Genomic DNA, 9,624 nt, shown 5'->3' with positions numbered 1-9,624 from the left:
CCGCTCCCCTCCCATCTTCTCTCTCTACCCCATCTGCTGTAATTCAACTCTTTCCCTTGTTGTTTTTTTCCCTTTCCCTTCACAACCTCTTATATATAATTTTGTATAACAATGAGAGTCTCCTTCCATTTCCATGCAATTTCCCTTCTCTCTCCCTTTCCCTCCCACCTCTCCTCTCTGTTTAATGTTAATCTTTTCCTCATGCTCTTCCTCCCTGCTCTGTTCTTAGTTGCTCTCCTTATATCAAAGAAGACATTTGGCATTTGTTTTTTAGGGATCGGCTAGCTTCACTTAGCATAATCTGCTCTAATGCCATCCATTTCCCTGCAAATTCCATGATTTTGTCATTTTTTAGTGCTGCGTAATACTTCATTGTGTATAAATGCCATATTTTTTTTTTATCCATTCATCTATTGAAGGGCATCTAGGTTGGTTCCACAGTCTAGCTATTGTGAATTGTGCTGCTATGAACATCGATGTGGCAGTATCCCTACAGTACGCTCTGTCCGGCGCCTTGCATTCGTTTACATCCTTTGCAGCCCTCTCTTGTCAGATCCCCCAACAGCCAAAATGGTGAAACAGATCGAAAGCAAGGAAGCTTTTCAGGAAGGCTTGAACTCTGCAGGAGACAAGCTTGTAGTAGTTGACTTCTCGGCCATGTGGTGCGGCCCTTGCAAAATGATCAAGCCTTTCTTTCATTCCCTCTCTGAAAAGTATTCCAACGTGTTGTTCCTTGAAGTAGATGTGGAGGACTGTCAGGATGTTGCTGCAGAGTGTGAAGTCAAATGCATGCCTACCTTCCAGTTTTTTAAGAAGGGTCAAAAGTTGGGTGAGTTTTCTGGAGCTAATAAGGAAAAGCTCAAAGCCACCATCAATGAATTTGCCTAATGGTGTTTTCTGAAAAACGTAACCAGCCGTCAGCTGTTTAAAACTTGTAATTTTTTTAATTTACAAAAAGTATGAAGTATGGAAGCTATATACCCAATTGCCATATGATTATAAATGACAATAAAATATAAATTCTATCCTTTTAAAAAAAAGTAATATGAGCTTTTTAATGTTGGCCATTTCCAGTTCTAATTTTTTTGGAACTATTCTTTCTGTTGACACTTTTCTTGCAGGACTCTTGTGAATTTTATACACTCATAAATATTTGATAAGGGTTGCAATGTTCCAGGTACTTTTCTAGGTATTAAGTTATTTCTAACATTGGATGTATGTTAAATTTTTATTCTGTCCTCTTTATCTATAACTTCTCTTTAATATTATCTATCTCTAGTTTTTTTGCTGCTGTGTTTTAAATTATTTGGCCAGATCTTTATTTATCTACTTAATATTTTTTTAACATGACTATTTAACAATCTTTGTTTTTTTTCAGAGAGATTTTTAATTTGAAATTAAAATTTTCATTTGTGGAAGAATGATTTGATCTTTTTCTAATCTACATAATTTTATTAGATTTTTATGGTTATATGTAGTAGTTAGGTTCATCCTGACAAACTCAAAATGCATGGAAATCAATTTCATTTACTTACCTACATATTTTTGTATAACATGCTATGGTTTTCTTATGTAATTACTGTAGATATTGATTGTGTGATAATCTTTCAGATTGAGAACTATCATTATACCTAAAGCTAAAAATCTTTTTCATTTACTCCTACATTTAATTCTTGACTCAGTATTTATCTGCAATCTCTCCAATGTCTATGACTTTCCACTGTAAACCCTTTAGTATAACATATCATAAACTTATGTCAGATTTATTTCAATAGCCTCCTAAGTAGTGTCACTGCTTCCAACATTGTTTACTGCCCCCTCAGTTGAAGCCCAACATTAGTCAAAACGAATAATTACAAATGTAAGTCAGATTACATTGCTTCCGTGTTTAAAGTCCATGGCCTATTCAGCCTTCTGCTAGCTGGATTTTATTTCCTTACTACTTCTTATTCTTCCATTCTTTTCCTTGCTCACTCAGGTTAAGCCATTGGCCTCTTCACTCTTCCTCAAACATACCAAGCATGTTCATCTTTGCCCTTGGTATTCTGCATGCTGGGAATGCTATTCCTTGAATAGCTGCATATGCATTTATTATGCATTTCAGAATAATGAATTATCCTTTAGCTCATGACTTAAAACTTTAAGTATTTACTTACTATCTATCTTCCACAGATTCTTTCACATCAAAATTTGGAGGATCTTGGCTTGGAAGTTATGCTTCAGCTTCTTGTGAGTTTCTTTCAAATGATGGATGGGACTTCAGACATCCTAAGTCTTTATTGGGTCTGGTACATCTGCTTCCAAAATGACTGCTCACATGTACAGCACTTTGGTGTTGGATATGATAGGAGATTTAATTTTTTTCATGACAGTTTCTACATAAGCTTTTTAAGTGTCTTTACAAAATGATCCCAAGTGAGACATCTAATAAATTAAGCCAGAAGTTGCAATGTCTTGTGGCTTAGCCTCTGAAGTCACACAGAATCTTTTCAACAGTGTCATGTCCCTCCTGGTATCACCTTCCTGGCGAGTTCTTCTTTGACTACTCAATTGCAACATCACCATGATCTTTACTTTTCTCCTTTCCCTTTTTATAGCTCTCCATCGCACTTATCATCATCTAATCTAGCAGATGTTTAATTGTTCATATTTCATGGCCATCTCTTCTCAGTGGAATGTAAAACAGGACTTCATGAGAAGAGGTAATTTGTTTTATTCATTGCTGTAATCATAGTGTCTCGTCTGGTTCATGGTAGTAGTCAATAAATTTATGTTGATCATTAGTTTCTGCTCTTTCAATTTTGCTGATCTCTGCTTCATTGAAGTTGTAAGTTTGGCCATTGTATTGTTTTATGTGTCATTTTTTCTGGCTCAAAATTTCCCTTGTGTTGTCTGACTCCTAATTTTACTATTACTTGACCCCTATGAGGAAATATTGATTTATATTTAAACAGTGTTTTAGGATTTTATAAGAAAAAACTAACTATTCTCACTGTTCTTCTGATTTACCCTCATTTGAACTTCCAAATACTTTCATTTGTTCAGTAATTTTTCTGTACAGAGACCTCTGAGATCATTCTGCTGTAAGGAGAATGGGACCTTTCAGAGGTTATGAGACTGAATCTTTCAAGCTCATATGAAGGAAGGAAAATTAAGTTCATATAGATTGTAATTTTATGATTTTTTTTTCAGAGTTTCATTACCAGAGGTTTGACAATGAACCATTTTTTATAGTTTTTACAACAGGGAGCCTCCTCCTGTATCAAAGTCCACATTTTGGTGTTTACCAAGGTCGTAATTACTTAACAGGAGCAGTTCCAATGATACGCTGTGAGTAAATGCTGTGAGCTCTAAAGAGGCAAGACAAATAGTAACACAGTCCTCACAAGGAACTGGAGGGATCACACACTGCTCTCTTACTGTCGTAATTTCTATTTTGGCCTCCTACCTTTGGCTGCTAGTGAGTTCTTGGAATATCTTCACTTGCTTCCCAGGCAAGATGCTTCTAGGCAGCATATAATAGTCATTGTAGGTCATGGTTAAGTAGGTTCCCTCCTTATATAGAGAGTTCTCTTGAGGTTTTGATAGATGAGTATTTTTCGTCCATATTCTCTAATATGGGTTCAGAATTTCCTTTATTTGATACTTATTTAATGTGATTTTAGGACGTAAGTTTGATGTATTCTATTTATTATGCAATCAGGAAATCAGCCTTATACATTGAACATTAGGTACTTGGAGAGGTTCCCTCTGCCTATCCTACCCAATGAAGACTCCTTAAATTGTTTGGTACTTAAACTTATATTTTTCCCTTAAAGAACTTAGCAATTTTAAATTATTTAAATATTTGCTTGCTTTTTCTTTAGTATCTTTAATAGTATATTTAATGTTATATCTGGTTTTAAAGGATGTCTGCTTTGTTCGTTGTTGTATTTCTACTGCCTAGGATAGTGTATGGGAGCCAAAAGGAATCATAGAAGTACATAACTATGAAATAAAGGAATGATGGTAATTGTAGACAAGATAAAGCCACGTGAGATAAATATATTATACCATCTTTTTAGTCCATGCAAGACTTTTTAGTCTATGCAAAAACCTTTGTAACCCTTATCTTTAAAAATATATGCATTTTGTGGTAGTCCCTTCTTGAGGTGGTAGAGAGAGAAATATGAAAATGTAAGGATATACATCTAACTCCAACTTGCACAGGACAAATAAAGTTATGAGTACTATTTAATATGAAAAAATTAAAGAACAATAATAAGCACATATACTATTATAAAAATGTAATAACAAAGCTAATCCTATTTCTCCATATTATTAAAGACATAACTAGAAGAATTGAACTTTACTTGTACAGAATTTTTTTTCAAACCCCTGAAATAAAAACATCTTAGTAAGATCAATAGTGACAGGAAAACTTCCCAAATGATGTTACAGAATATCCTGTTTATTCTATATCCTCTGGAAAAGAAATGCCAATTTGTGTTAGAGATACAACTTTTGTTAAGGCAAATCATGTCTTGAAATTTCTTTCAGATGTAGAAGTAAACCAGAATATTTCAAACACATTTTTGACATAAGCTAAATGTAAGCTTAGAATAATTTGTTAAATGTCACAAGAGAGGGAAATTAGTTGGAATAAATAGCTGCTTTTAAGCTTAACTATAGTGTTTTCTTTTATTTGTGCTTAAAAAAATTACCCCTGCTAGCTAACAGAACACATTAAATCAAAAGGATTTAGCATTGTGGTTAATGTCTTGTTCTTTATGATCTGCATGGGCCTAGATATTGCAGCACATATTTTACATATGTAATTCTGCTCTGGGACTACTTTAAAACCAGTGTACAATATGCTGAATTAATAATGCTTATAAGTGTACTATATATAGGGGGAGTTTGAAAAACTCTTGATGAAAGGTGATATGTATTTATGAGGTGCCAGATGTTTGCTTTTAAAAGTAATTTTTATTAACCCACACTATTGAGATTTGTATTGAAGTGGTCTCTTTGTGGTAGTATATTGTTTGAAATATGTTCTGTGAGACCTAGGCACAATGGGGTGAATAAAAGAGTAAGTACCTGTCTAAATTTTATATATTATTTTAAATCAGGCCAATGAGGTACATTTTTAATGCAGGTGCAGTGAATTAGGCAGAAAACAGTAAAAAGAGTTATATATTTCATATACAAATGCAGGTGTTTAAAATGTACATATTGTTGTTATTTTAAATATTTTCTTTTCTTTTTATTATGAAGGCAATCGTGATATCATATGCTTACAGATCGTGTTTCTCCCAAGGTTTCAAAACACATTACAGTCATCAATTATTTCACATTTCATTACTTTCCCAATGGAAGCCAGGCTGGACAAGTGTTATCGCTCCATTTCACGGATGAGGTAACTGGTTACCAAACAGCTGCTCTCTAAATGTATCCAGGATTTTTTCAAGTGATCTTCCAGTAGGCTTTTCTGAGAGCCTTCCATGTCATGTGTTCACTGGGCTATTTCTGCTGCTGTTGACCACCAAGATCGCATTCAGGTGAATGGCTACTCTGACGAGCATGCTCAAGAAAATATTCGCATCTTCCCAAACAGAATTCATGCCACTCATTTTAATAAATGTTTACAGACATTTAGCAAAATAGAATGTGTGTGTAACAAAGTAATGAATTTCCACAACTGCCTATGTGCATTTCTGACATGGGTTTCCCTTATAGGGCTCCTTCCTGTCCTACTTCTGATGCGCTTCCTGTGGCTAGGACTGTTCATCTCTAGCTGTATTTCAAAGTGTGTTAGATGCTAAGCTCCAAGAAGATGAGAATAAATTTTCTTTCTTTAATCTGAAATCTACTTTCATGTGTCCCAGAATTAACTTCATCTCAGAACGAAAGTTTTCATGTTTTTAAAGGCCTTCTTCATCTACAGAAGTATGTTCTATCTCATGGTAAAAAGAAGAAATTTATATGCTGATTGATTTTACTATGTCTGACTTGTTTAGCTTTGAACAGTAGAATGACTGATTGAAACAGCCTGGCTGGGGTAGATGGGCTTGCAACTTATTCTATTTCTCCTCTTTATAGAGATTGTGTGTGTGTGTGTGTGTGTGTGTGTGTGTTTAGTTTCATTAAAATCTCCTTGAAATTGTGATATTTGATTCTAGGATGCATAATAATAAACATCCCAGTAGATACCAAACTTCTAAGGTACATCTGCATACTGGCATGTCTTTCAATCTCATAATCAGTCATTATATTTATTTATTCAATTATTGATTCATTAAACGAACATTCATCCAAATGTCTGTGAATGATGAATACTCAACCACACCATAAAAAGATATTAGATAAGGGCCTACCCTCTGTCATATTACAGTATAGGTAAGCAAAACATGAATGATTGTCAAAGTTTTTCCCATTATAAGAACTTATCCAGCTTCCACCGGCAGATCAGCTATTCTCCACTGTACACCAACCCGAAGGACTGCTACATCAAAGGTTCCAACAAATAACATCACTGGTCCTTGACACCTCTCTTTTTCCCTCTTACTCACTACCCTACTCTCTGGAAAGCCTGAAAGGTGTTCTTTTAGAATTCTCTCCATCCAGTCACGGATTCATAACATCATTCATAGCATCTCTTGCTGCCACTTATGTAGGGGAATAGTGACAACAAGTGTATGTGCAGCTGCTGCATCTGTAATTTTTTCTCAAGCCAGATAAAGATTTTTCAAAAAAGGCTTAAAATGGACAATAACCAAAGACTTTGTAAAAATAAAGATGAACTTCCTTTTAATGGAAATATTTAGGCATGTATTTGATAGAAAATGGGGCTTTCAAATGGCATCATCATTCCTGTTATACAAATAGACCTTTTCTTTGGTATACATTGATCATGAATATATTTATTTTTAAAATTCGGTATGTGAGGGAATTTCATAGTTTATTATGACAGTAATGAACTAAAATAGAAAATATTGAAAATACAGTTTCCTGAGTTTGTAAAATAACCTCAGCTTAGAAAGAAATATCAATAAATATAGTTTCTTCTGGAATTTTTTCATGTAAATCATTTATTTTTTTTCTCATAGTTTTGGCTTCTCATCCTTACATAAATTCATGGATTCATGAAATCTTAAGAGTTGGAAGATGTCTTAGAAGTCCATTCATTCTAGCTCCCACTGGACACAGAAATCCCTTCATCCCATTCATGGAGAGATTTATATCTTGATTTTAACACTTAAAAAATGAAAAGAAAAATTCATGGTTTTGGGGCAACTTATTTCAATATTAAGCAGATTTAAAGACTGGCAAGAATTCTCCTTTATACCTGAGGTCCTGCCCATTCAATCTTTTCCATAGTGATCTGATCAGTACTACTCTTTAAGTATTAGAACAGAAAAAAAAAAAAAAAATATATATATATATATATATATATATATATATATATATATATATATATATGCCTTTCACTTTCTTTTCTTTTTTCAGGATAAAATCTTTTTAAAAAAAATAATTTATTTTTTAGCAAAGAAGGACATATTATTTCAGGAAGAGGGAACAACATGAACAAACATGCTAACCAAATATCTTATTAATTAAACTTTAACAGTGCCTAGAGCATGGGGTTTGTGATAAATACTAAACGATAATAGAAATGAATTCAGAAATTAGGTTTGGGTTCTAATTGTCAATAGTCATAGGCAAGGGGACCTTTAATGATTTTTTTTTCTTTCTCTGTCTTTTTCTTCTTTTGAAGGCAGAGAGTGATGTGATCAAAGACATGCTTCAGGAAGACTGATTGTACATAATAATCACATAGAACATGATTTCCAGTTGTATATGCTTTTTTGTTAGTTCTTCTCTCCATATGTCAGATTTTGTGCATTCCAGCAGCCCTTAGTAATTGCCTTTCCTTGAATGTGGCCTGGAATTAGAAACTTGCTACTGTAATAGAATATAGCAAAAATGTGGATATGTCACTTCCATGATTGAGTTGCAACAGATTACAACTTGCTTTTTAGTAGCAGTTTCTCTATTGCATACTTTCATGAAGAAAACTGGCTCTGTGGAGAGGCCCATGTGCAAGGAGCTGAGAGTGGCCTCTAGCCAACCACCAGCGAGGAACTGAGGCATTTAGTTCACAAAGAACTTAATCTTGCCAACAACCCCGTGAACTTGGAAGTGGATCTTTCCTCTTGTAAGTCTTGAGATAACTACATCCTAGCTGACACATGGTGTAGCCTGTAAAAGATTCTCAAGGAAAAAAAAAAAAAAAAAAAGGACTGGTTAAGCTATGCCTGGTGCCTGGTTTCTTAATCCAAGGAACTTAGATAATAAATGAGTTGTTTTAAGATGTTAAATAATGAGTTGTTTTAAATTTAGTCCTAAGTTGTTGTGTAGCAATAAATAGCTAATAGAGGGGTGACTGTGTGGTATTTTGAAAGTCTACACTAACTCAACAAGCAATGATTAAACTCTTGGTGAACTGGAAGAGTTCAAAAGAGTTTGATCTGATGCACAGATTGTGAGAATTATATTGGGAAGAAATATGTGAACGCTGTAAATAAAAGTTTAGTGATGTCTAGAAATAATAAGGGATTACAAAGGCTAGATTGTGGATTTGACATTTTGATTCTGGTATGTGTATACTCATATAATTTGTTCATGTTCAACAGCAAAACATAGAATTTTGTCATCTGGACTGAGGTATTACTGAGAGTAAAAAGGAATACTACTGTGTCCCTAAAGACCACACTTTATAAATTTTTATAAGAGAGTTTTATAGATACAAAGCATGTGCAAGTCTAGAATGTTCAAGATTTTTGTTTTAAGTTGGCAAAAGACCAGCAAAATGAAGACTCTAATTGGTCCTCAAAAAATTAAAATAGAGGTCAGCACTTATTTTTTGATGTGTGTATGCTACTATTTTTTCAAGTGAAAAATTCACTCCAAATACTTGAACTTACAGAGAAGATCTTTGTAAGTTCAGTAGCCAAAAGCATAAAAGCTAAAAAAAAAAAAGCACAAATAAAATGAAGTGCTGCCAAACCAAAGCAGACCACATATTTTATTCTATCCAGTACAAAAATTATTCCTTCCTTACTGTGGAAAAATAATTAATTGTTTTTTTCTGGTTTTATTTTTTAAAGATATATTAGCTGGATAATATGATCAGGTTTCCTCAGTGGAAATACTAGAAAAGCTCACAAAAAATACATACAAAGGAACCCTTTATGACATTGGAGATCTAATAAGGCATTAAGAATTATGGAGCCACAAGTTGGGAAGTGATAGAAATCCCAAGTTGTAAGCACAGTACTTTAGGATGCTACTGTACTGGTGTTATTGAGATCTGAAGATTCTTTAGGGATAAGTTATTCAGAACTTTTGATTAACTTGTGATGCAAATTACACAGAAATTCAAGTATATGCTGAGCAAATCAGGGGTCTTAGAGAACCCCATATATTGAATTAGGAACTCCAAAAATGTTGCAGTACAGAACAAAAAAGCCATAGTAGAAATAAAAATAAATGTCCTTCCTTTTAAGAGATACAGCACAGATTTGAGATATCTGAATCCCAGTAACTAGATTAAGGTGGTCACCAAATGCTAGTGCCTGT

At 33.9% G+C, this 9,624-nt stretch overlaps 1 pseudogene; it reads left to right on the top strand.

Moving 5' to 3' along the window:
* Nucleotides 1-505: 505 nt before the first annotated feature.
* Nucleotides 506-1,009, top strand: LOC114086932 (thioredoxin pseudogene; annotated as a pseudogene).
* Nucleotides 1,010-9,624: the final 8,615 nt, after the last annotated feature.

Source organism: Marmota flaviventris, chromosome 6 (assembly GCF_047511675.1).
Source record: "Marmota flaviventris isolate mMarFla1 chromosome 6, mMarFla1.hap1, whole genome shotgun sequence".
Classification (NCBI taxonomy): domain Eukaryota; kingdom Metazoa; phylum Chordata; class Mammalia; order Rodentia; family Sciuridae; genus Marmota; species Marmota flaviventris.
Note: the sequence above shows the minus strand (reverse complement) of the source record. Positions and strands in the feature narration are given on the sequence as shown.